The following is a 23054-nucleotide window of genomic DNA, read 5'->3' on the forward strand; positions in this document are numbered from 1 at the left end:
CTTTTAATCATCTACTATATACATAGTGTTACAGCACTGAAATGCTGCATGGCTGTTTCAACATCTGTGTTCCGACACTTTACATATAGAGTAGTAGGATTTGCTATGTGCCTCTCTACACAGCAAGTTCTTGCTTTTGGCTTGGCCTTCAAACGAAGGTACGAAGAGGAAGGATAATTCATCCTTTTATCCCCCACATCTCTTACAGCATGTCATAAACAGAGCTATAGGGCTAGCTTGCCCGCCTTTTAAATTTCTGATAGGAAATCATTTATGATACAGCAAGCCTAAAAGAAGCCAGGAAATAACTTTTAAAATGAAGAAGGATCTAAATAAAACAAATTTTAAATTATGTAAAGCTTCATACAATTTTCCATATAAATAATTGTTTTTCTTTGGAGTGGAGCAAGAACAATGAACAAAATTGAATTCACCCAATTTTCCACTCGTCATAGGTGTTAGTTGTGTGGCAAACAATGGTGCAACTTCTGTCCCAAGGCTACATTTCAATGCCTGCACTGTCTAACATTATGGTGATCTTTACTTATATTCTCTCATTTTAGCCTGTAGAAGCTGAGCGGTACACAGTATAGTGCCCAGTGGTATTTTGGTTTGTTTATATTTAACATTTATTTCAAAAGGTGTTGATAGGTACTTTCATTTAGCCATGTACATGAGTCTACATGCTGTTCTCTTTTCACCCATGACTTTAAAACCTTTTTATTAATTCAGACATAATGAGGCATAGCAAAATAAACACATATAAGTATATATGAATTACAATATTAAGCAACAGATTCTTTGCTATGGGATGTATGCTAAGTGAAGAGCAACACAGTTCATAGCCATACAAGGTGAGTCAAGATATTCAAGTTTAGTTGGAGTATAGTATATTGGATGTCCAGCAGAGCTTGAATCAGTGCATCATAGGGGCATCAGCAGGCATGGTGATAAATGAAATGAGTCTTTTACTCCATCAGGGGTTTCCTACAGAGAATTTATAAAGGTAAAAGACATTCTCAGAAAACACATACAGCAAGAGATGCATCATTATCAGGAAAGTAAAAAGAAGATTCAGGTTTAAATTATAAGAGTCTAGGGGATCAACCTACCCAAAGACAACAGAATGAAAGAAACAGGTCCCCATACCCCTGTACCTTCCACAGATTAACACAATGGTGTATGACACAGGGTGACCAGCCAGTGTTGCAAATAAACACCAGTGGAGAAAGTTCAGTCTTTTTGTTTTTCAGAAAATAATACCTTGTCCATCTTATCCCAACTACTGTTTACTCCAAAGTAAAAGGTCACACAAAGCATCGACTTGCCATGACACCCAATGGCTAAGGACAAATAGATATTGACAAATAGCCACAGAATTTTTTTTTCACCTGTGCCAGATGAAATTCATTTTTGTCTGTTGGCTACTACTCTTGAAAACCAAGACAATTGTCTTTCTAAATACCTTTTATTAGAATGAACTGAACTTTTTTTTATTTAAGTCCTATTTGTATAAGATGAGATTATAATTTAATGGACATATGTTGAGTGGTAAATATCAATACAAACTCTGCCCCCGTGTTTGCATGCTTGACAGAAATTGTTGTGTGGTGTCATATTTTAAATTGTTTTCATTATTTTGGGTTGTGTGAAAAATAAAGCTTTTGTAGTTTTTGCTTTTGCTGCTGTTCATTCAGTCCTCTGCAGGGACCAATGGTTTACATGATTTTGGCTGCAGCCCCAAATGTCTATATGATTCGATATAGTGTTACTGCTCCAGTTCTGTGGTTGATTTTTGCTTGTAAATCATTTGTCATGCTCTGCTGATGTTTGTCAGGACCGTTTTTCAGTATTGATGCTGTTATATTCAGACCTATTGCTGGTTGAGCTTTGTACCATTGTTGCTCTTGTTCTGAGGTGTTGGTCTTTACTGATAAAAAAAATGGTTTGTTGACTCCAGTCTTGTTTGACCTTTTCTTTGAATAATTTCTGAGCAGTTATAGCACAACAATCTTTGTTTTCACTTGTACAGTATTCTGATTACAACTTTTGTTTATCTGTTATTTATGCAATTTGTATCTTAAATTATTAAATATTAAATATTTCTGGGATCTATGCCTTTCCCAGCCCCCTTCATTTCCTCCCCTTTTTAAAGTTCCCTGTGCCTTGCTACATTTCTAGATCTAAAGCTCATTTGGGTGATATGTATCAGTGCCATTGTTGATCCATCAACCTGAGGAAGTACCCCTCCCCAATGGAAGAGTCTCTATTGATGGGAAGCTGAAATTTGGAATTAAATCCAGTTCAGAATTGTGTACTTGATCTGATCACTCTATCTGACCATTCCAGATCACTTCTTTTTCTATAGTTCGTCTCAAGCCCAATCTGAAGCATAAAGACAAGGCAAATTTGGCTCTTGTGTTATAGGTGCTGAGATAATCCTTATAGACATTTTATTTTACTGGCCTGGAGTTTCTTCCACATTTGCACCCAGATACACCTGTAATCTGGGGACAAACAAATTACGTGGCTTAAAAGATCATGGAATTTTGGGTGTAAATCTATCACGTGCATTACTACAATACACCCATAAAACTGGGCAGGCCCCCGACCCTCAAATGCAGGCTTCCTTCACTTGTGCTTGTTGGGGGTCTCAACGTTGTATCCAGATTTTCAGGCACAGCAGGAAGCAAAGTCATTTTTCTGGTCTTTTAAATGCAATTTTTTGAGTGTTTTTTTTTAAATTATCCTTACTGAAACCTGCTCTGTATGATCCATTTCTTTTAATGCATTTTTTCTGTCAAAGTATAAGTTTAAGAGCATGAGCAAAAGTTAATGCCTGTCTAATTAATACCAAATCACAAAATTACCATTCCTGAACACACAAATAAGACCTACAGTAGCTCAGTCGTACTGAGGACATTAAGCCTCATAGAAGCTACAAGAAGGCTGGTTTGGAAATGGAAAAATTCACACTGGTACAGCAGATGTATTCTTCTGAAGTGAGATAAAGGCATGGGAAGAGTAAAGAATGCATCAAGCTTGAGCTAAAACTGACCTGGGAGTGTTTGATGTTTTCACTGCAGGTTAAGAATGGAAAGAGAATTTTCCATTCACAAGCACCGACATTCCTTCCCCCAATCAGTAGCAAAAACAATATAATTTTTAAAATGATTAATTCATTGCAAAATGTAATCCAAGCCATCTTGTAGTATTCTAATTGTTTGACATTATATATTTATATTACACAAAAAATTAATTTTGGTATTTGTAATGATTTATGTTATTCTGTAACTACACATACTTGTACAATGAAACTTGATTTAAAGAACACTTATATAAAGAAACATCTTGCTTCAGTGACTACCTAACATCACTACCACCAATAAATTATGAGTTTAGACTTGAAACTATATGAGAACACCTCTGTATAATTACATCCTGAATTCAATCCTAAACATCTACATAACAGAGATATTCGGAAAATAGAAGCACATGGGATTAAACGGATGGTGGTAACTTGGGTACGTAATTGGCTAAGGGATAGGGGGAAGAGTAGTGGTGAACGGGTGTTTTTCTGACTGGAGAGAAGCATGCAGTGGGGTCCCCCAGGGATCGGTATTAGGACCATTGCTTTTCTTGTTATATATACAAATATTTGAAGGTGGCAGGGCATGTTGATAAAGTGGTCAAGAAAGTGTATGGGATATTCGGCTTTGTAAATAGCGGCATTGAATACAAAAACAAGGAAGTCATGCTAAACCTTTACAAGTCAATGGTTAGGCCTCAGCTGGAGTAGTATTGTGTAAAATTCTCGGCACCACACTTTAGGAAGGATGTTAAGGCCTTGGAGAGGATACAGAGGAGGTTTACCAGGATGAAACCAGGGATGAGGGACTTCAGTTATGTTGACAGGTTGGAGAAGCTGGGATTGTTCTCCTTAGAGACGAGAAGGTTAAGGGGAGACCTAATAGAGTTGTTCAAAATAATGAGGGGGTTTGATAGAGCAAGTAGAGAGAAACTGTTTCCTCTGGCAAGTGGGTCGGTAACCAGAGGTCATAGATTTAAAATAGTTAGCAAAAGACCTAGAGGGGAAATGAGGAAAAAAAAAATTCACACGGAGGGTTGTTAAGATCTGGAACGCACTACCTGAAAGGATGGTGGAAGCAGATTCCATAGGAACTTTCAAAAGGCAACTGAACATGTAATTGAAAAGGACTAATTTGCAGGGTTATGGGACTAAATTGGACAGCCCTTTCAAAGAGCTGACACAGGCACGAAGGGCTGAATGGCGGTCTCCTGGGCTGTAAGATTCTACGATACTGTGATTCTATGGCTGTCATACTTAGCTCTGAGTCAGAATGTTATTGGTCAATGTTATTCAAGCTTCACTCCAGGACTTGAACACAAAATCTAGATTGACACTTAAGTGCAGTACTGAGGGTATGCTACACTGTCATCCTTTGAATGAAATGATAAACTGAGGCCCTGTACAGTTGACAGCTAAAGATCCCATGGTGCCCACATAATGAAGAACAGGGAATCCGGCCCAACATTTCTCTCAACCAACATCACCAAAAATAGATAAATTAGTCATTCTTTCTCTGATTAATTTTTATAAGATCATATGTTCAAAATTGCACCGTAATTTGTTGTATGTGCAGTGTTTTGAGATGTGATAAGGTGTTATATGAATGTAATCTTTCTTTCTTTACTCTATGCACTCATTTTATTGCATTTTTAGTCATTTTCCTTTTGTATCTATAATGAGGTTTGATGTTTTACAGAAATTTGAACCTTTACAGTTGTGCACTATTATTTTTTATATATTATGTTGTTAGTTCTACTTCTGGTGTCTCTTCAGTGTTTTCGGCTAGAGTTTTCAGTTTCTGTCATTTCTGTTTGTTGATGCATGTGTTCCATATTGTCATCACTCACCAGAAGGTAGCTATATTTTTTCAGTTGTTATGCTACTTCTTGTTCATGTCTGATATGGTCATTTTCAATGGTGTTGTACTTATTCTGTATCATCTGTTGTGAATTCATCTTCTGTGTTGTCTAAAATGCAATTTGATCGAAGATTGAATGTGATGTTTTATTTGTTCCACTGTGTTGTTATGTTTTGTTTTTCTGTTACTTATAGCTTTTTATTACAAAATACTAATACTGATTTAACCATACTAGTGACTTCCGTTCTTCAGTTTCATCCTTAATTAATTATGCTCCCTGGATTCTGATAGTCCACATAAACAATTAAAGGTTTAATGAATACATCCCAAAATACAATTGTTTGCTACAGAGAATAATTAAATAAGGACTTTTTATATAGTCTTTCATGTGGCATTTATGTTTTGATTTGTGGCTGATTACTGGAAAGCCCTTATTCCAACCAAAATGAACAACTGTGTTTTTACCTCAGGAGTCATATGCAGTTTAGACAGGAAGCAGAAGAGTTGGTAGGAAGTCTTGAGGCTGAAATCAATGCAAATATGTGTACTGGAAATTATTATGTGACAAAGTCATCTTTTCTTTTTAAGGGTAAGACCCCTTTGTTTCAGATATTTTCTCTCTTTGTTTCTGCATTATACATTGTGGAAAAGGGTGAAGGTGAGCAGCCTGCTGTCATTGATGATGAGGAGAGGGTCAGCCATCAAAACTAAAAATAAGGCTGTGAGGACCTCATGAATCTCACCATACCTGAATCCAATCTCACGCTTGGTACAAGAATTAAGGATATAACTTGAAAAACGTAGACTCCGATTCAGCAACAGTTATAACAAGTCCATGCTGAGAATCAGTAACTAATACAGAAAATTTAGGCTGACAGTCAATGCAAATAAATCCAGGTGAAAATTGCAAGAGCTGCTTTTGGGAGATGTCACTTTGAAATGAGTGACGAAAATAGGTCAACGTCATGGAAATATTACAAAGGATGAAGAATGTGTCAATGGCCTAAAGATGAAAATGGATGAGATGTATACTGAGTTAAAGACAAAACTGGTGACATGCAGGTAAAAACAAAATATGTATTTAGTTTACGACAGCATGACCCTGTTGTAAAATATCACCCCATTAACTACTCCAAGAAAGGTGAATGGAAGATATGGTACATGACAAGCTAGCTTTTTTTTTTATTCGTTCACGGGATGTGGGCGTCGCTGGCAAGGCCGGCATTTATTGCCCATCCCTAATTGCCCTCGAGAAGGTGGTGGTGAGCCGCCTTCTTGAACCGCTGCAGTCCGTGTGGTGACGGTTCTCCCACAATGCTGTTAGGAAGGGAGCTTAAATGCATAAGTACCACTACACAATATTTGGAGGAACTAGAAATGGTGGAATGGAGGGACACCAGTGACACAGCAGTCATTAGAGTTAAAGATAAGACAAGTCATAAGTTAACCCATTGGGATAGTTAAAAACAATTTGATATTATACTTTGCAGTATGGATAACTGAATAAACACAATCTACATTCCAGAGAGTCTGCATGGTATCACCCATGTTGTCCTGGAGATTTCAATCCTATTAGACAATAAAAATCATGGTACCTAGAAAGACATTTTAGATGCCAAAACCAGGCAGAACAGTTCACGTTCAAACTGAGGATGAGGGTAAGAACACATGAATATCCTTCAGCCAAATCACCCCATTACACATCTGGTGCAATTGGCATGTCCTACTGTATAGTTGGAGCTCTTAGAGACACTGCGCATGACTTCAGCATGGTGGCGGGAAATCAGCAGGTGGGTGATTAGTTGCATGGGAAACCGGGAAAAAGTTTTTGCGTGTAGGTTTGAGCCATGAATTGAAGGCCCTTAATTTTACTTCCGGGTTTCGAGTCTCCAAGCTGCAAAGCAGGCGTGCTGCGCACCAGCATGATGTGCTATAAACTGGAGTATTTAAAGGGCCAGTGCTAAAATGGATTTTGAAGAAGGAGGAGCATTGAAAATGCAGCATCATAAATTCAAGGCAGCACCCCATTTCAGCGACACTTCCCTTGAGTTGCTACTGGCTGGTATCAGAAGCAGGAGGGAAGTTCTCTACTTGGCTGACAGAAGGAAGCAACCTCTGTTTTCTGTCCATTAACCAATCCTCTATCCATGCTAATATATTACCCCCAAGCCCATGAGCCCTTATCTTGCGTAAAATCTTTTATGTGGCACCTTATCGAATGCCTTTTGAAAATCCAAATATACTACACCCACTGGTTCCCCTTTATCTGACCCTGCTTGTTACATCCTCAAAAAACTCTAAGAAATTTGTCAAACACGATTTCCTTTTCATAAAACCGTGTTGACACTGCCTAATCATATTATGATTTTCTAAGCGTCCTGTTACCACTTCCTTAATAATGGATTCCAGCATTTTCCCAACGACTGATATCAGGCTAACTGGTCTGTAGTTCCATGTTTTCTCTCTCCCTCCTTTCTTGAATCGTAGGGTTACATTTGCTACCTTCCAATCCGCTGGGACTGTTCTAGAATCTAGGGAATTTTGGAAGATCATAACTAATGCAGCCACTATCTCTGCAGCCACCTCTTTTAGAACCCTCGGATGTGGGCCATCAGGTCCAGCGGATTTATCGGCTTTAAATCCCATTAGTTTCTCCAGCACTTTTTCTCTACTGATATTAATTACTTTAAGTTCCTCACTCTCATTAGCCCCTTGGCTCCCCACTAATTCTGGTATGACGAATGAGTCCCTGGAATCACGGGCAGCGATGTGCATGGCTGCTAGGTGATGGGGTCCCCATCTTCATTTTAGGAACATAGGAACATGAGTAGGCCATTCAGCTCCTCGTGCCTGCTCCGCCATTTGATAAGATCATGGCTGATCTGTGATCTAACTCCATATACCTGCCTTTGGCCCATATCCATTAATACCTTTGATTGCCAAAAAGCTATCTTTCTCAGATTTAAATTTAGCAATTGAGCTAGTGTCAATTGCCGTTTGCGGAAGAGAGTTCCAAACTTCTACCACCCTTTGTGTGTAGAAATGTTTTCTAATCTCGCTCCTGAAAGGTCTGGCTCTAATTTTTAGACTGTGCCCCCTACTCCTAAAATCCCCAACCAGCGGAAATAGCTTCTCTCTATCCATCCTATCCGTTCCCCTTAATATCTTATAAACTTCGATCAGATCACCCCTTAACCTTCAAAACTCCAGAGAATACAACCCCAAATTGTGTAATCTCTCCTCGTAACTTAACCCCTGAAGTCAGGGTATCATTTTAGTAAACCTACGCTGCACTCCCTCCAAGGCCAATATGTCCTTCCGAAAGTGCGGTGCCCAGAACCGCTCACAGTACTCCAGGTGCGGTCTAACCAGGGTTTTGTATAGCTGCAGCATAACTTCTGCCCCCTTGTATTCTAGTCCTCCAGATATAAAGGCCAGCATTCCATTAGCCTTATTGATTATTTTCTGCACCTGTTCATGACACTTCAATGATCTATGTACCTGAACCCTTTGGTCCCTTTGGACATCCACTTTTTTTTAAACTTTTTACCATTTAGAAAGTACCCTGTTCTATCCTTTTTTGATCCAAAGTGGATGACTTCACATTTGTCTACATTGAATTCCATTTGCCACAGTTTGGTCCATTCACCTAATCTATCAATATCGCTTTGTAATTTTATGTTTTCGTCTACACTGCTTACAATTTTCCTCGTTCTTCTCCTCCTCATCCTCTTCTTCAATGTTACCGGCAGATGAGGATGCTTCATGAGCACATTCGAGCTCCTCCACCTGTAACCCTCTCTGCTGCGCTATGTTGAGCAGGACACAACACATGATTATTATTCTGCACACCCTTGCTGGAGAGTATTAAAGGGTTCCCCCAGATCTTTCCAGGCATCTGAAGCACATCTTCAAAATTCCTATGTCTTGATCAATGACAGACCTGGTGGTGATGTGACTCTGGTTGTACTGCTGCTGTGCCTCGTTGGTGGGGTTTCTCACAGGTGTCATGAATCACATCTGCAGGGGGTATCCCTTGTCTCCAAGGAGCCAGTCCTTAAGTCTGTCTTGTGTATGGTAGAGATCCGGGATGTTGGACTCACGCAAAATGAAGGAATCATGGCAGCTTCCAGGGAATCTGGTGCACACCTGCAGAAACCTCCTCCGATGGTTGCACACCAGCTGTGTATTGATTGAGTGATATCCCTTTCGGTTTATAAACAGTTCTGGCTCATTTGGAGCTCCTTGGATTGCTACGTGTGTGCAATCAATTGCGTCCTGCATCTGTGGGAAGCCAGCCAGGGAGTTGAAACCCACTGCCCTCTCAGCCTGGCTGATGTTGTCGCAGGGGAGGTTGACGTAGACAGATGCCCTGGCAAACAAGCAATCTGTCACCTGTCGTATACACTTATGTGCAGATGACTGAGGGACCCTGGAGATGTCACCGGTAGCGCCTTAGGAGGATCTGGAGGCAAAGAAATTGAGGGTAATGGTGACTTTAACTGCGACGGGCAATTTGTGACCACCAGGCCCAGCTGGGAGCAGCTGTTCACGAAGGAGCGCGCAGATGTCTGTGGCCACATACTGACTCAATCTGAGCCTGCGTAGGCACTGCTTCTCCGCCCAGGAAGCTCAGCCTCTGCATGTAGACCCTCTCACATGGGGAGTGCCTCCTGCAACTTCGGCCCCTCCGTTGTACCCTCTTTTCTCTCCTCCAGGTCTTTGTTGCACACCTCTGTCTTGTGCACCTGCAACTCCCAGAACTGCACACAGTGTCTGCCATGGATGTTGATGTACCTCCTCTTTAGATGTACCGTGGAATACATCCATTGCATTCCCCCCAATCTGATCTTGTCAGTTTGAGAGGATCAAAATGTAGGTAAATTTGCCTGAACACATGAATTCTCAATCTCAACAAAGAAATCTCAGTTTAAACACAAAGAACTCCCAGCCAAAGGTTTGTCTGGAAGAACTGATTGCCCAGCTGCAAAACCTCACCTGTTATTCAGATGTGACAGTCGCAGGTTTGAAGGGCCAAATGAGCTTCAGCTGCAACTCGCCTCCATTTCAATGGTGTGTTTCAAATGCCACGGGAGGCACGTTCAGTAGAAGTTAAATTTGATTTTGTTGCAGAATCCAAAACAAAAGTAATCCCCTTTTTTCAACTACCTAAATTGGCCCTTTAAATATCGGCCCGCTGGCTTTAATTGCCGGTGGGACTTTCGGGTACCTGTTCACACGCACATCCTAACGTGCCTAGGTCAAAACTGGAAGTAGGCGCGTTGGAGTCGGGATGCGATCCCAATCCAAAAACGTACTATTTTCACTGCCCGTCCGCCCCAACCCACCCATTTTTGGGGGTTAAAATTACCCCCATTGTCACTTAGAGACTATTTCATAGATCCTTCACTTGATATTGACTTCAAATAGAAATTAAAAGTTCAACTGAACTTTGAGTAGTTGCATGTTATCTTATTCACAGAGCCATTGTGCAGTATATGTAAACTACACCAGCCTTAAAGTTAGAACCAAAGAATCTTACAGCACAGAAGGAGGCCATTCGCCCGTTGTGCTGGCTCTTTGAAAGAGCTGTCCAATTTAGTCCCACACCCCAGCTTTTTCTCCATAGTCTTGCAAATTTTTTTTTTTTTTATTCGTTCATGGGATGTGGGCGTCGCTGACGAGGCCAGCATTTATTGCCCATCCCTAATTGCCCTCGAGAAGGTGGTGGTGAGCCGCCTTCTTGAACCGCTGCAGTCCGTGTGGTGACGGTTCTCCCACAGTGCTGTTAGGAAGGGAGTTCCAGGATTTTGACCCAGCGACGATGAAGGAACGGCGATATATTTCCAAGTCGGGATGGTGTGTGACTTGGAGGGGAACGTGCAGGTGGTGTTGTTCCCATGCGCCTGCTGCTCTTGTCCTTCTAGGTGGTAGAGGTCGCGGGTTTGGGAGGTGCTGTCGAAGAAGCCTTGGCGAGTTGCTGCAGTGCATCCTGTGGATGGTGCACACTGCAGCCACAGTGCGCCGGTGGTGAAGGGAGTGAATGTTTAGGGTGGTGGATGGGGTGCCAATCAAGCGGGCTGCTTTATCTTGGATGGTGTCGAGCTTCTTGAGTGTTGTTGGAGCTCTTAATCCTCTTCAAGTACATGTCCAATTGCCTTTTGAAAGTTCCTATGGAATCTGCATCCATGAAACTACCGGATTGTCGTAAAAACCCATCTGGTTCACTAATGTCCTTTAGGGAAGGAAGCCTGCCGCCCTTACCCGGTCTGGCCTATATGTGACTCCAGACCCACAGCAATGTGGTTGATTCTTAATTGCCCTCTGAAATGGCCTAGCAAGCCACTCAGTTGTAAAATCTCGCTACGAAAAGTCATAAGAATAAAACCGGACGGACCACCTGGCATCGGACCACTAGGCACCGGACACGACAACGGCAAAACACCAAGCCCAGTCGACCCTGCAAGGTCCTCCTTACTAACATCTGGGGACTTGTGCCAAAATTGGGAGAGCTGTCCCACAGACTAGTCAAGCAACAGCCTGACATAGCCAACGTCCCAGACTCTTCCATCACCATCCCTGGGTATGTCCTGTCCCACCGGCAGGACAGACCCACCAGAGGTGGCGGTACAGTGATATACAGTCAGGAGGGGGTGGCCCTGGGAGTCCTCAACATTGACTCTGGACCCCATGAAATCTCATGGCATCAGGTCAAACATGGGCAAGGAAACCTCCTGCTGATTACCACCTACCGTCCTCCCTCAGCTGATGAATCAGTCCTCCTCCATGTTGAACACCACTTGGAGGAAGCACTGAGGGTAGCAAGGGCACAAAATGTACTCTGGGTGGGGGACTTCAATGTCCATCACCAAGAGTGGCTCGGTAGCACCACTACTGACCGAGCTGGCCGAGTCCTGAAGGACATAGCTGCTAGACTGGGCCTGCGGCAGGTGGTGAGCGAACCAACACGAGGGAAAAACTTACTTGACCTCGTCCTCACCAATCTGTCGCAAATGCATCTGTCCATGACAGTATTGGCAGGAGTGACCACCGCACAGTCCTCGTGGAGATGAAATCCCGTCTTCGCACTGAGGACACCATCCAACGTGTTGTGTGGCACTACCACCGTGCTAAATGGGATAGATTCAGAACAGATCTAGCAGCTCAAAACTGGGCATCCATGAGGCGCTGTGGGCCATCAGCAGCAGCAGAATTGTATTCCAGCACAATCTGTAACCTCATGGCCCGGCATATTCCTCACTCTACCATTACCAATAAGCCAGGGGATCAACCCTGGTTCAATGAGGAGTGTAGAAGAGCATGCCAGGAGCAGCACCAGGCGTACCGAAAAATGAGGTGCCAACCTGGTGAAGCTACAACTCAGGACTACATGCATGCTAAACAGCGGAAGCAACATGCTATAGACAGAGCTAAGCGATTCCACAACCAACGGATCAGATCAAAGCTCTGCAGTCCTGCCACATCCAGTCGTGAATGGTGGTGGACAATTAAACAACTAACAGGAGGAGGAGGCTCTGTAAACATCCCCATTCTCAATGATGGCGGAGTCCAGCACGTGAGTGCAAAAGACAAGGCTGAAGCATTTGCAACCATCTTCAGCCAGAAGTGCTGAGTGGATAATCCATCTCAGCCTCCTCCCGATATCCCTAACATCACGGAAGCCAGTCTTCGGCCAATTCGATTCACTCCACGTGATATCAAGAAACGGCTGAGTGCACTGGATACAGCAAAGGCTATGGGCCCCGACAACATCCCACCTGTAGTGCTGAAGACTTGTGCTCCAGAACTAGCTGCGCCTCTAGCCAAGCTGTTCCAGTACAGCTACAACACTGGCATCCACCCGACAATGTGGAAAATTGCCCAGGTATGTCCTGTCCACAAAAAGCAGGACAAATCCAATCCGGCCAATTACCGCCCCATCAGTCTACTCTCAATCATCAGCAAAGTGATGGAAGGTGTCAGACAGTGCTATCAAGCGGCACTTACTTACCAATAACCTGCTCACCGATGCTCAGTTTGGGTTCCGCCAGGACCACTCGGCTTCAGACCTCATTACAGCCTTGGTCCAAACATGGACAAAAGAGCTGAATTCCAGAGGTGAGGTGAGAGTGACTGCCCTTGACATCAAGGCAGCATTTGACCGAGTGTGGCACCAAGGAGCCCTAGTAAAATTGAAGTCAATGGGAATCAGGGGGAAAACTCTCCAGTGGCTGGAGTCATACCTGGCACAAAGGAAGATGGTAGTGGTTGTTGGAGGCCAATCATCTCAGCCCCAGGGCATTGCTGCAGGAGTTCCTCAGGGCAGTGTCCTAGGCCCAACCATCTTCAGCTGCTTCATCAATGACCTTCCCTCCATCATAAGGTCAGAAATGGGGATGTTGGCTGATGACTGCACAGTGTTCAGTTCCATTCGCAACCCCTCAGATAATGAAGCAGTCCGAGCCTGCATGCAGCAAGACCTTGACAACATCCAGGCTTGGGTTCATAAGTGGCAAGTAACATTCGCGCCAGATAAGTGCCAGGCAATGACCATCTCCAACAAGAGAGAGTCTAACCACCTCCCCTTCACATTCAACGGCATTACCATCGCCGAATCCCCCACCATCAACATCCTGGGGGTCACCATTGACCAGAAACTTAACTGGACCAGCCACATAAATACTGTGGCTACAAGAGCAGGTCAGAGGCTGGGTATTCTGTGGCGAGTGACTCACCTCCTGACTCCCCAAAGCCTTTCCACCATCTACAAGGCACAAGTCGGGAGTGTGATGGAATACTCTCCACTTGCCTGGATGAGTGCAGCTCCAACAACACTCAAGAAGCTCGACACCATCCAAGATAAAGCAGCCCGCTTGATTGGCACCCCATCCACCAGCCTAAACATTCACTCCCTTCACCACCGGCGCACTGTGGCTGCAGTGTGCACCATCCACAGGATGCACTGCAGCAACTCGCCAAGGCTTCTTCGACAGCACCTCCCAAACCCCCGACCTCTACCACCTAGAAGGACAAGGGCAGCAGGCGCATGGGAACAACACCACCTGCACGTTCCCCTCCAAGTCACACACCATCCCGACTTGGAAATATATCGCCGTTCCTTCATTGTCGCTGGGTCAAAATCCTGGAACTCCCTTCCTGACAGCACTGTGGGAGAACCGTCACCACACGGACTGCAGCGGTTCAAGAAGGCGGCTCACCACCACCTTCTCGAGGGCAATTAGGGATGGGCAATAAATGCCGGCCTTGCCAGCGATGCCCACATCCCGTGAACGAATAAAAAAAAAAACACCCTTTCAGGTAGTGCGTTCCAGATCTTAACAACCCTCTTTGTGCAAAAAATTCACCTAATTTCCTCTAGTTCTTTTGCCAATTATTTTAAGTCATCAGGAGGAAACAGTTTCTCCCTACTTGCTCTATCAAAAACCCTCATAATTTTTGAATACCTCTATTAGGTCTCCTCTTAACCTTCTCTGTTCTAAAGAGAACAATCCCAGCTTCTCCAGTCTCTCCACATAACTGAAGTCCCTCATCCCTGGTATCATCCTGGTAAACCTCCTCTGTGCCCTCTCCAAGGCCTTGGTGTCCAGAATTGTACACAATACTCCAGCTGAGGCCTTACAAGTGATTTGTAAAGGTTTAGCATGACTTCCTTGTTTTTGAATTCAATGCCCCTATTTACAAAGCCAAGTATCCCATACGCTTTCTTAACCACCTTATCAAAATGCCTTGCCACCTTCAAAGATTTCTGAATATGCACCACCAGGTCCCTTTGTTCTTGCACCTCAAAATAATACCATTTAGATTATACTGCATTGCCATGTTGTTCCTACCAAAGTGCATCACTTTTCAATTATCCGTATTAAATTGCATTTGCCATATGTCTTCCCATTTTACCAGTCTGTCTATGTCCTCCTGAAGTTTGCCACTCTTCTCCTCACTATTTACTGCGTTGCCAAGTTTTGTATCATCGCAAACTTTGAAATTGTACTCCCAAAACCCAAGTCCAGGCAATTGTCATAATACCAACCCCTGGGGGACCCCACTGTATATTTCTCCCCAGTGAGAAAAACATCCATTCACCACTATTCTCTGCCTCCTTTAGCCAATTACCAATTCAAGGTACCACTGCTCCTTTAATACTGTGTGTTTCTATTTTCTGAATAAGTCTATTATGTGGTACTTTATCAAATGTCTTTTGAAAGTCCATTCTTACATCATCTACTGCACTACCTTCATCAACCCTCTCTGTTACTTCATCAAAGAACTCAATCATGTTAGTCAGACACGATTTGCCTATAACAAATCCATGCTGGCTGTCCCTTATTAACTTATGTTCCTCCAAGTGAGAATTAATTTTGACCTTGACAATGGTCTCTAGTAGTTTTTACAGCACTGACGTTATACTGATTGGCCTGTAGATACCAGGTTTATCCCGCTCCCCTTTTTGAACAGGGATATAACATTTGTAATCCTCCAGTCCTCTGGCACTATTTCCATATCCGAGGAGGATTGAAAGATTGTGGTCAGAGATTCTATTATCTCCACCTTTGCTTCCCTCAGCAACCTTGGATGCATCCCATCTGGACCGGGTGACTTGTTAACTTTGAGTGATGCCAATCCATTTAGCACCTTCTATCTATTTTTATCCTATCCAATATCTCTACTCCCCCTCCTCTACTGTGACATTAACTTCATCCTCTTCTGTTGTGAAGACAGTTGCAAAGTATTCATTCAATACCTCAGTCATGCCCTCTGCCTCCATAAGATTTCTTTTTTTGCCCCTAATCGGCCCCACCATTCCTTTAACTATTTTTTACTTTTTATATATTTATAAAAGATTTCTGGATTCCCTTTTATGTCACCTGCTCATCTTTTCTCATAGTCTCTCATTGCCCTTCTTATATCCTTTTTCAATTTCCCCCTGCCCTCTTTGTATTTTACAGTGTTACACAAAAAATGTATTCATATTTCTGATTCATGCTGGAGCAATAAAACAAGTTGTCTTTATTCCTACTAAAAAGGCACTTTGAAAGGTAAGTTTAGTGAGTAAAATTAAATAGATGCATCAGGAATGGCAGGATTATGCTATTATGGATAAGACTGATGCAATTCCATTGTGGGGAAAATGGACACTCTTACAGATATTATCCCAAAAGTGCAGAAAAGCCTCTCCAGTAAAATCCACAGCATTGGCTGGGAAATGCCAAATAGCAAACTTGCTGGTCAAGTGCTGTAAAAAGGCCATTACCCCCATGTTAATTAGGGGTAAAGTCACTTGAGTATGTTGCAGTGTTATACTGATAATTAACTCACATTTCTGATTCACACTGGAGTAATAAAACAAGCACATTTGGAAAAGATGAAGGTCATCTTATAGTGACAGGACATTCATCACCTACCCAGAGAATATACTTCAAGCAGAAAGACTGAAGGCTGAATGGTAAGGTTGGGCACTATATATCAAGCTCTCTGGAATATATGGGGTGGAATTTCTTCTAGCCTGATATCTCTCTGTGACAACTCACTCTAGATGGGAGGATTATAAATTGCAAGGAAGAAGCATTGTACTTTGCGAATGTCACTCTATACAATGGTAGTTCGTCACCCAAAAAGTGCAACTGTTGTTAATGATTGATTAGACTGGTTGCTGGGTATTGCGCACTGCAGCTGAAATCAGTATGAAAATACTGATATCTTGTCACTAAGATCATATGTAGACTTCAAGCACTGCCAAAGAACTAAGGAGAAGGAACAAGATAATGACCCTTTGAATCCTGACAGGATAATAGGATTGATAGCTGGAACTTAAAACCATGCATTTAGCATCAACAATTTGAAACCGATAAAGGACTCCTGGTACTGAAATTGATCAATGTCTAACCTACAGATAGCCAAAAAAAATGATAGAGACATTCAGAAAACCTCTAGATCAAAGAAGTTAATTAAAACCGCACACAAGAAATGGATTTGTTAGTAGACCATGAGAATCAAGGGCTGGAAACTGGGTAATCTGGCAATTTATATTTGTGGTGCCCTGAAATATGAGAGCAGACATAATTCGTCAATTGCATGATTTGCTCACAAATAGCTATCTCACGGATCTTGTCAGAAATGTGTAAGTAGCATTGATGGACTGGTCTGGGTAAGATGTGGAAAAGTGGTGCGAAGATTGTGATAAATATAAATTAAGAATAAAAGCACCATAGACGATGCAACCACCCATGTTAGCCTACCATGTAGGAATCTCCGTACAGTCTCTATAGATGCTTAGGGCTTTTAAAAACTGGTACATAACTGACATGAGGGTATGTTTAGCAGTCAGAAACTATTTTTATCTGATAGACTTGAGCATATCTCAACAGGACAGGAGGTAATAAATTAGAATGTGTTCTAGTGTAGATTCTCAGTGCTATCTCTACTACTCTGTAACTAATGACTTTTGAAGCAGTCATCTTTATGGAAATATACAGGATGCAGGATATTGAAAAGTCTTCATTCGTCCTCAGTCAGATAGCATGGCTGTTCATTTCAACCAATTTGTAAAATACATTCTGTCAAAGTTTGTACCAGTGAATGAGAAAAGACCATTTGTCTTTATTAAAGCTACCTTATTGATCTGCAATTCATGAAACGACTGATCAAAAACTAAATGAGATGATGTTTGGGTGGAAATATCATCTGTGGTGCATGGGCTAAAAAGCTCCAGAAATGAGGAACTTCATAAAAAAAACACTGAGGGATTAGAGGAATAACTTGATGCCATTTGTCAGAATATTCTGTTTAACCCTAAAGTCACACCCTAAAAGAAGTTATGTGACTTAAGGTTCTCAGCCAAACATTAGAGCATAAAATAGATAGGGACTCTACCCTAAATTTCAACAACCATGGGAAAGGATTGCATTTTTTCTTCATGCAGCTAAATGAACTTTTCCGGGTTAAATTCCATTTGCTTTCCGGGCAAATGGAATTTAACCCGGAAAGCAAATGGAATTTAACCCGGAAAAGTGCGAGGTGATGCACTTTGGAGGGACTAACAAGGCAAGGGAATACACAATGAATGGGAGGACCCTAGGCAAGACAGAGGGTCAGAGGGATCTTGGTGTGCAAGTTCACAGATCCCTGAAGGCGGCGGAACAGGTAGATAAGGTGGTAAAGAAGGCATATGGGATACTTGCCTTTATTAGCCGAGGCATAGAATAAGAGCAAAGAGGTTATGATGGAGCTGTATAAAACACTGGTTAGGCCACAGCTGGAGTACTGTGTGCAGTTCTGGTCGCCACACTACAGGAAGGATGTGATCGCTTTGGAGAGGGTGCAGAGGAGATTCACCAGGATGTTACCAGGGCTGGAGCGCTTCAGCTATGAAGAGAGACTGGGAAGATTGGGTTTGTTTTCCTTGGAGCAGAGGAGGCTGAGGGGGGACATGATTGAGGTGTACAAAATTATGAGGGGCACAGATAGGATGGATACCAATGAGCTTTTTCCCTTCGTTGAGGGTTCTATAACAAGGGGACATAGATTCAAGGTAAAAGGCGGGAGGTTTAGAGGGGATTTGAGAAAGAACTTTTTCACCCAGAGGGTGGTTGGAGTCTGGAACTCACTGCCTGAAAGGGTTGTGGAGGCAGGAACCCTCACAACATTCAAGAAGCATTTGGATGAGCACTTGAAATGCCATAGCATACAAGGCTACGGACCAAATGCTGGAATATGGGATTAGAGTAGACAGGGCTTGATGGCCGGCGCGGAGACGATGGGCCGAAGGGCCTCTATCCATGCTGTATAACTCTAACTCTATGACATCATCGACAGGAACCCAAGCTGGTGGTACATTTCTGGAGAGGGGAGGCAGGGGGGAATGTGAGGTTATAGTCCCTTACTTTATTTTACATTCACAAGCATTCGCCTCTCCACACCCCCCACTGTTCACAGATATTCTACCCCCTCCAACCCCAGATCACTGAGGCATTCTACCCTTTCCAGACCAGATCACCAAGCTACTGTTCACATTCTAACCCGAACAGATTATTGTGTCACTCCTTCCCCTCCAGTTCAAGGTGGCACTCTCCTCTCTCCCACCTAAAACTTCACTTCCAGCAACCTCCCAGGGGCCACTACCATTCCTTACTTCTTCCCCACCTCCTCCCTCAGAACCACTTTCAGCCTCCTTTCTCCTGTTGCTAATATAAAGAAAATAATTACAGAATTGTGGGGGTGGGATGAAAACCTTCCTTTACACAAAGGATGCTTAGAATGTAACATTCTTTGCTACAAACCATTAATGAAACAGAGTCCATAAATTGTTTTAAAATAGATAGTTGCTTTAAAAAGTGGAATGCTATGGACATAGTGGAAGCTATGGACATTAGCCAGAAGGGTGGGTTGGATTAAGTGGGGCTAAATGACCTGTTTCTTTGCACTAACACTAAGGGATGTTTCCTCGACCGGTGGGCACCGCAGGGAGTGGAGTGCTTCCTTGATCATTATAATAAAGCTATTATTTGACTCTTATTAGTTGGTGTTTTGATATGTTTTTAAAAAAATAAAGTTACGCCCTGACAACCCCCCTTCTCACAAAAGGGGGGCCTAAACACACACAAAAGAAAAAAAAAACACTGAAGGATGAAACGCTGCTGCACACTCAGAGTAGAAATTCCGAATCATATGAGAACCTTACCCGCAAAATAGTGGGGGAGGAGATTCAGTCCCTTAAAGCAACTGCAGGTTGTAAGACTCCCAAAGTAATGCAAGAATGGGGCTGAGTCCGGTCGGTGCTGGTTTTAATCACTGAACGTGAAAAGAACCTTAAAAATGCTGGCGGTCTATATTAACCCTGTGCAAATTGCACGACCACTTAATATTTTCGGTCGGTTATGCAATAAGCCTAAGGGTATGTGCAGGCTGGAGGAGTAAACTGGGAAATACTAAAGCTAAATTAATTGTGGATCCGGAACATTAGGCTTCTGATTGCTTGTCACAAATCCAAAATAATGTTGATATCCCTTGGTCCGGATCCCCGCAGTTAACGGTATCCGATATCACAGGTGTTCCAACACTGCCCTGAAATAACTGTTTTGATTGGGGTGGGGCTGCAGTTCGGTGTAATAGGTCAGTGTTAATTCAAATCATTGCTGATGGAACATAAGTAAATAAATACCAGCTTTATATTGAAGAGATAGTCCCTGCTTCCTATTTAATCTTTAAAAAGACCGGCTGTACTTGCATACCAGTGAGCAACTCTGCTCAGTGTCGCCGCAACAATTATCACCAAGTAATTTAAAGTTGTCCTGATTTTGAGAATAAGCTCATACGAATTATTTATAACAGGGGATTATATAACGTTGATTAACAAGAGTGTTTTGGATAAGTTTTATAGCAGCGGGAACGTTCACCATCGTAATAGGAGTGAAAAGTGGGATATTCCACGCTTGTAAGGGGCGCTGTATAAATGCAAGTTCTTTCCAAACTGCAAGAGTTAGGGAAGAGGAGGGAGCTATTTAAGTTTTTTCCAACATAAGGAAAGAATTTTAAATTGAAGGACATCAATTATGAATTTCAGTAACTTATCTCCAATATTGTACGTCCCTTTTTAATATGTTTACCATGAGGGAAGATTTTAAATGCACTAAAAACCATTAACTCTATTTAATAATTATTATGATGTGGAGATCCCGGTGATGGACTGGGGTGGACAAATGTAAGGAATCTTACAACACCAGGTTATAGTCCAACTGTTTTATTTGAAAATCACAAGCTTTCGGAGGCTTTCTCCTTCCTCAGGTGAGCGAGTGTCACTCACTCACCTGAGGAAGGAGAAAGCCTCCGAAAGCTTGTGATTTTCAAATAAAACAGTTGGACTATAACCTGGTGTTGTAAGATTCCTTACATTAATAATTATTATGCACACTTTTTTTGTTTTGTAAAATCACGGGGTGTATAGAATTAACACTTTTTGTAAAATGAGGTGCAGTGGCACTGGAAAGTGAGGGTGCGTGTACATGTGCACAACAGCAGCCCTGGCGTGTGGAGATTTGCAGAGCGCAGGTGATGTCTCGCAATGTGGGCGGGCGGCCAGCCGGGAGCAGGTGCACCTTCTCCCTGTGAGGAAATGGTGCGGCTCTACGCTGCTCACGCTTGTAGTCATTTCTTGCACAGAGAACTACAGATATGGATCTACCAAACCGAGCATATGCTAAAGAAGGGGGGAGAGGACTTATAAATACTTAGACCTCAATTCTATTTCAGATCAAGAAAGGGCCACTTGTGTAAATCAGAATTCGTTGAGCGTATATTAAAAAATAAAACAAACGCTTTCTAATTAGGAATCCCCTAACGGGCATTGGATAAGGGCTGTCGGTGGAACGTGTAACCCCTCTCTGAGATCGTGTTTATGCTGCTTTATGTGAGCCAGTGCGTGAGAGGAGGGGAGTGAGTATGTACCAAGTGAAAAGGGGGAGTGCTCCAGTTTGATGGTATCTCTACTTTTAAAAAAAAACAAATTAAAATATTACTGTCGCGTGGCCCTAATTATGTTTGTTGATGGAATTGCAGTAGAAATAGTAAATCGGTGTAAGCTGTTCTTCTTGCTGAGTGTGTGGTGGTAAGAGTTAATTGAGATTCGGGACGCTGAGTGGCGTTGTTGCGCGGGAGCTCCGCTGTTTGTAAATTTCTCACTTGTCTTACTGGAGGGAAGAGGCACGTTGAGGGATCGGAATCGCAGTGTAACACTGTATCCATTGCATTCAGGGACTCGGATTCGTGGGATTCCAAGAAGGACTTTCATCCTTGTCTGGATTGTTTTAACAAGAGAATACGATGCGTTTCTACGTGGTGCACAGCATCGGGATTCTGGGATTCTTTTTCTTCTTTGCATTTCAAGGTAGGGGACTTGTAAATTGTAATTTAAAATAAAATTTGCAGTATTGTACACGCAAATAAACATAACTTGTACTCTATCGCATGAAAAAACCAACTGCCCATTACGCTTTAAACTGTTCTTTTTGAAAGACTACTGCAAAACATTGTGATGAGCAGGAATCATCCGTACGTGTTTCGAACAAGAATTTGTAAGTCCAAACCTTTTTGTCGAAAACGATGGAGAATATGGGTGTAATTTATACACGACACCGGTTTACTCTCTGTTTACGATGGGTATCAAGTTGGAAATTGTGATTCAGCGAATGTTAAATGCTGCGTTGCAATAAAAGAACACGTAAAAGACTGCAGCAAAATCTTTCTATGTATTGCTACAGCCAGGACGATAGAAGTCCAGGCTTGAGAAATGATTGTCAAATGCAGTAATTACATTTGAAAGACTACAACCCGCTACCCCGTTCCTGAATCTCCCCAAATTGCCTTCACTAAAAAGAACGGCAGGTCCACTTCAATCTTAGTAAAGATGGTCTGCCTTTATATTTAAAAAAAATGTTGAGGTTTGTTGACAAGTTAATGAAATGTTTGATTAATGCAGTTATATACTTGTTCCAAAGCAGCTGTGTGTTAGACGTTTAAAATACATAACACATCCGAAATGTTCGGTGTGAAACATCTTTTTCGAGGTTCATCGCATGTGCATTTGGGATTTTGCACGAGCATATGCTAGTACCTTGCGTCGCTGTAAACACTATGGTGACTTTGTAGCGTATCTGAAGTTAGAATAGACACCAGTTCATATGATCCCAACAGACTAATTCTGCAACGAACACTATTTTTCTGTCGGATGCAGTTGTTGCAGGTTCCTGAAGCTTGAGATTCTAACATTGCGCTCATGTTTTACAAATCCCTGTGGCTTTGTCGCTAATTTCAGTGCAGCAATAATAAGAAATATGTCGCCTCTTATTTGGATTGAATTCTTGTTTTAATGGCACGCCCCTGTATTCGAGGTGATGGCTTAATCCGTTGGGAGTGAATGCAGCATCTTTAGCATTTAAAGTGCCGAAGCATGATCATTTATTGGTAACAGGCTTTTGCAATTTAAGAAGAATACACATTATTGTCTTGGATTTATTAGCTATTGGTGATGAGTACTGGGAGTTTCAACAAGAGCGTTGTTATATGCGTTGTTCGGAAGACAATTAGACAGTGAAA

General features: G+C 42.4%; 1 long non-coding RNA gene across 1 annotated transcript; it reads right to left on the reverse strand.

Moving 5' to 3' along the window:
- On the reverse strand, positions 1-19730 carry LOC137326934 (uncharacterized). Its single transcript, XR_010964302.1, has 3 exons — positions 19645-19730; positions 3059-3131; positions 1-987 (listed from the first exon to the last, which is right to left on the reverse strand). It is a non-coding gene; the product is annotated as an uncharacterized lncRNA (long non-coding RNA).
- Positions 19731-23054: the final 3324 nt, after the last annotated feature.

Source organism: Heptranchias perlo, chromosome 11 (genome assembly GCF_035084215.1).
Source record: "Heptranchias perlo isolate sHepPer1 chromosome 11, sHepPer1.hap1, whole genome shotgun sequence".
In the NCBI taxonomy this organism is placed as follows: domain Eukaryota; kingdom Metazoa; phylum Chordata; class Chondrichthyes; order Hexanchiformes; family Hexanchidae; genus Heptranchias; species Heptranchias perlo.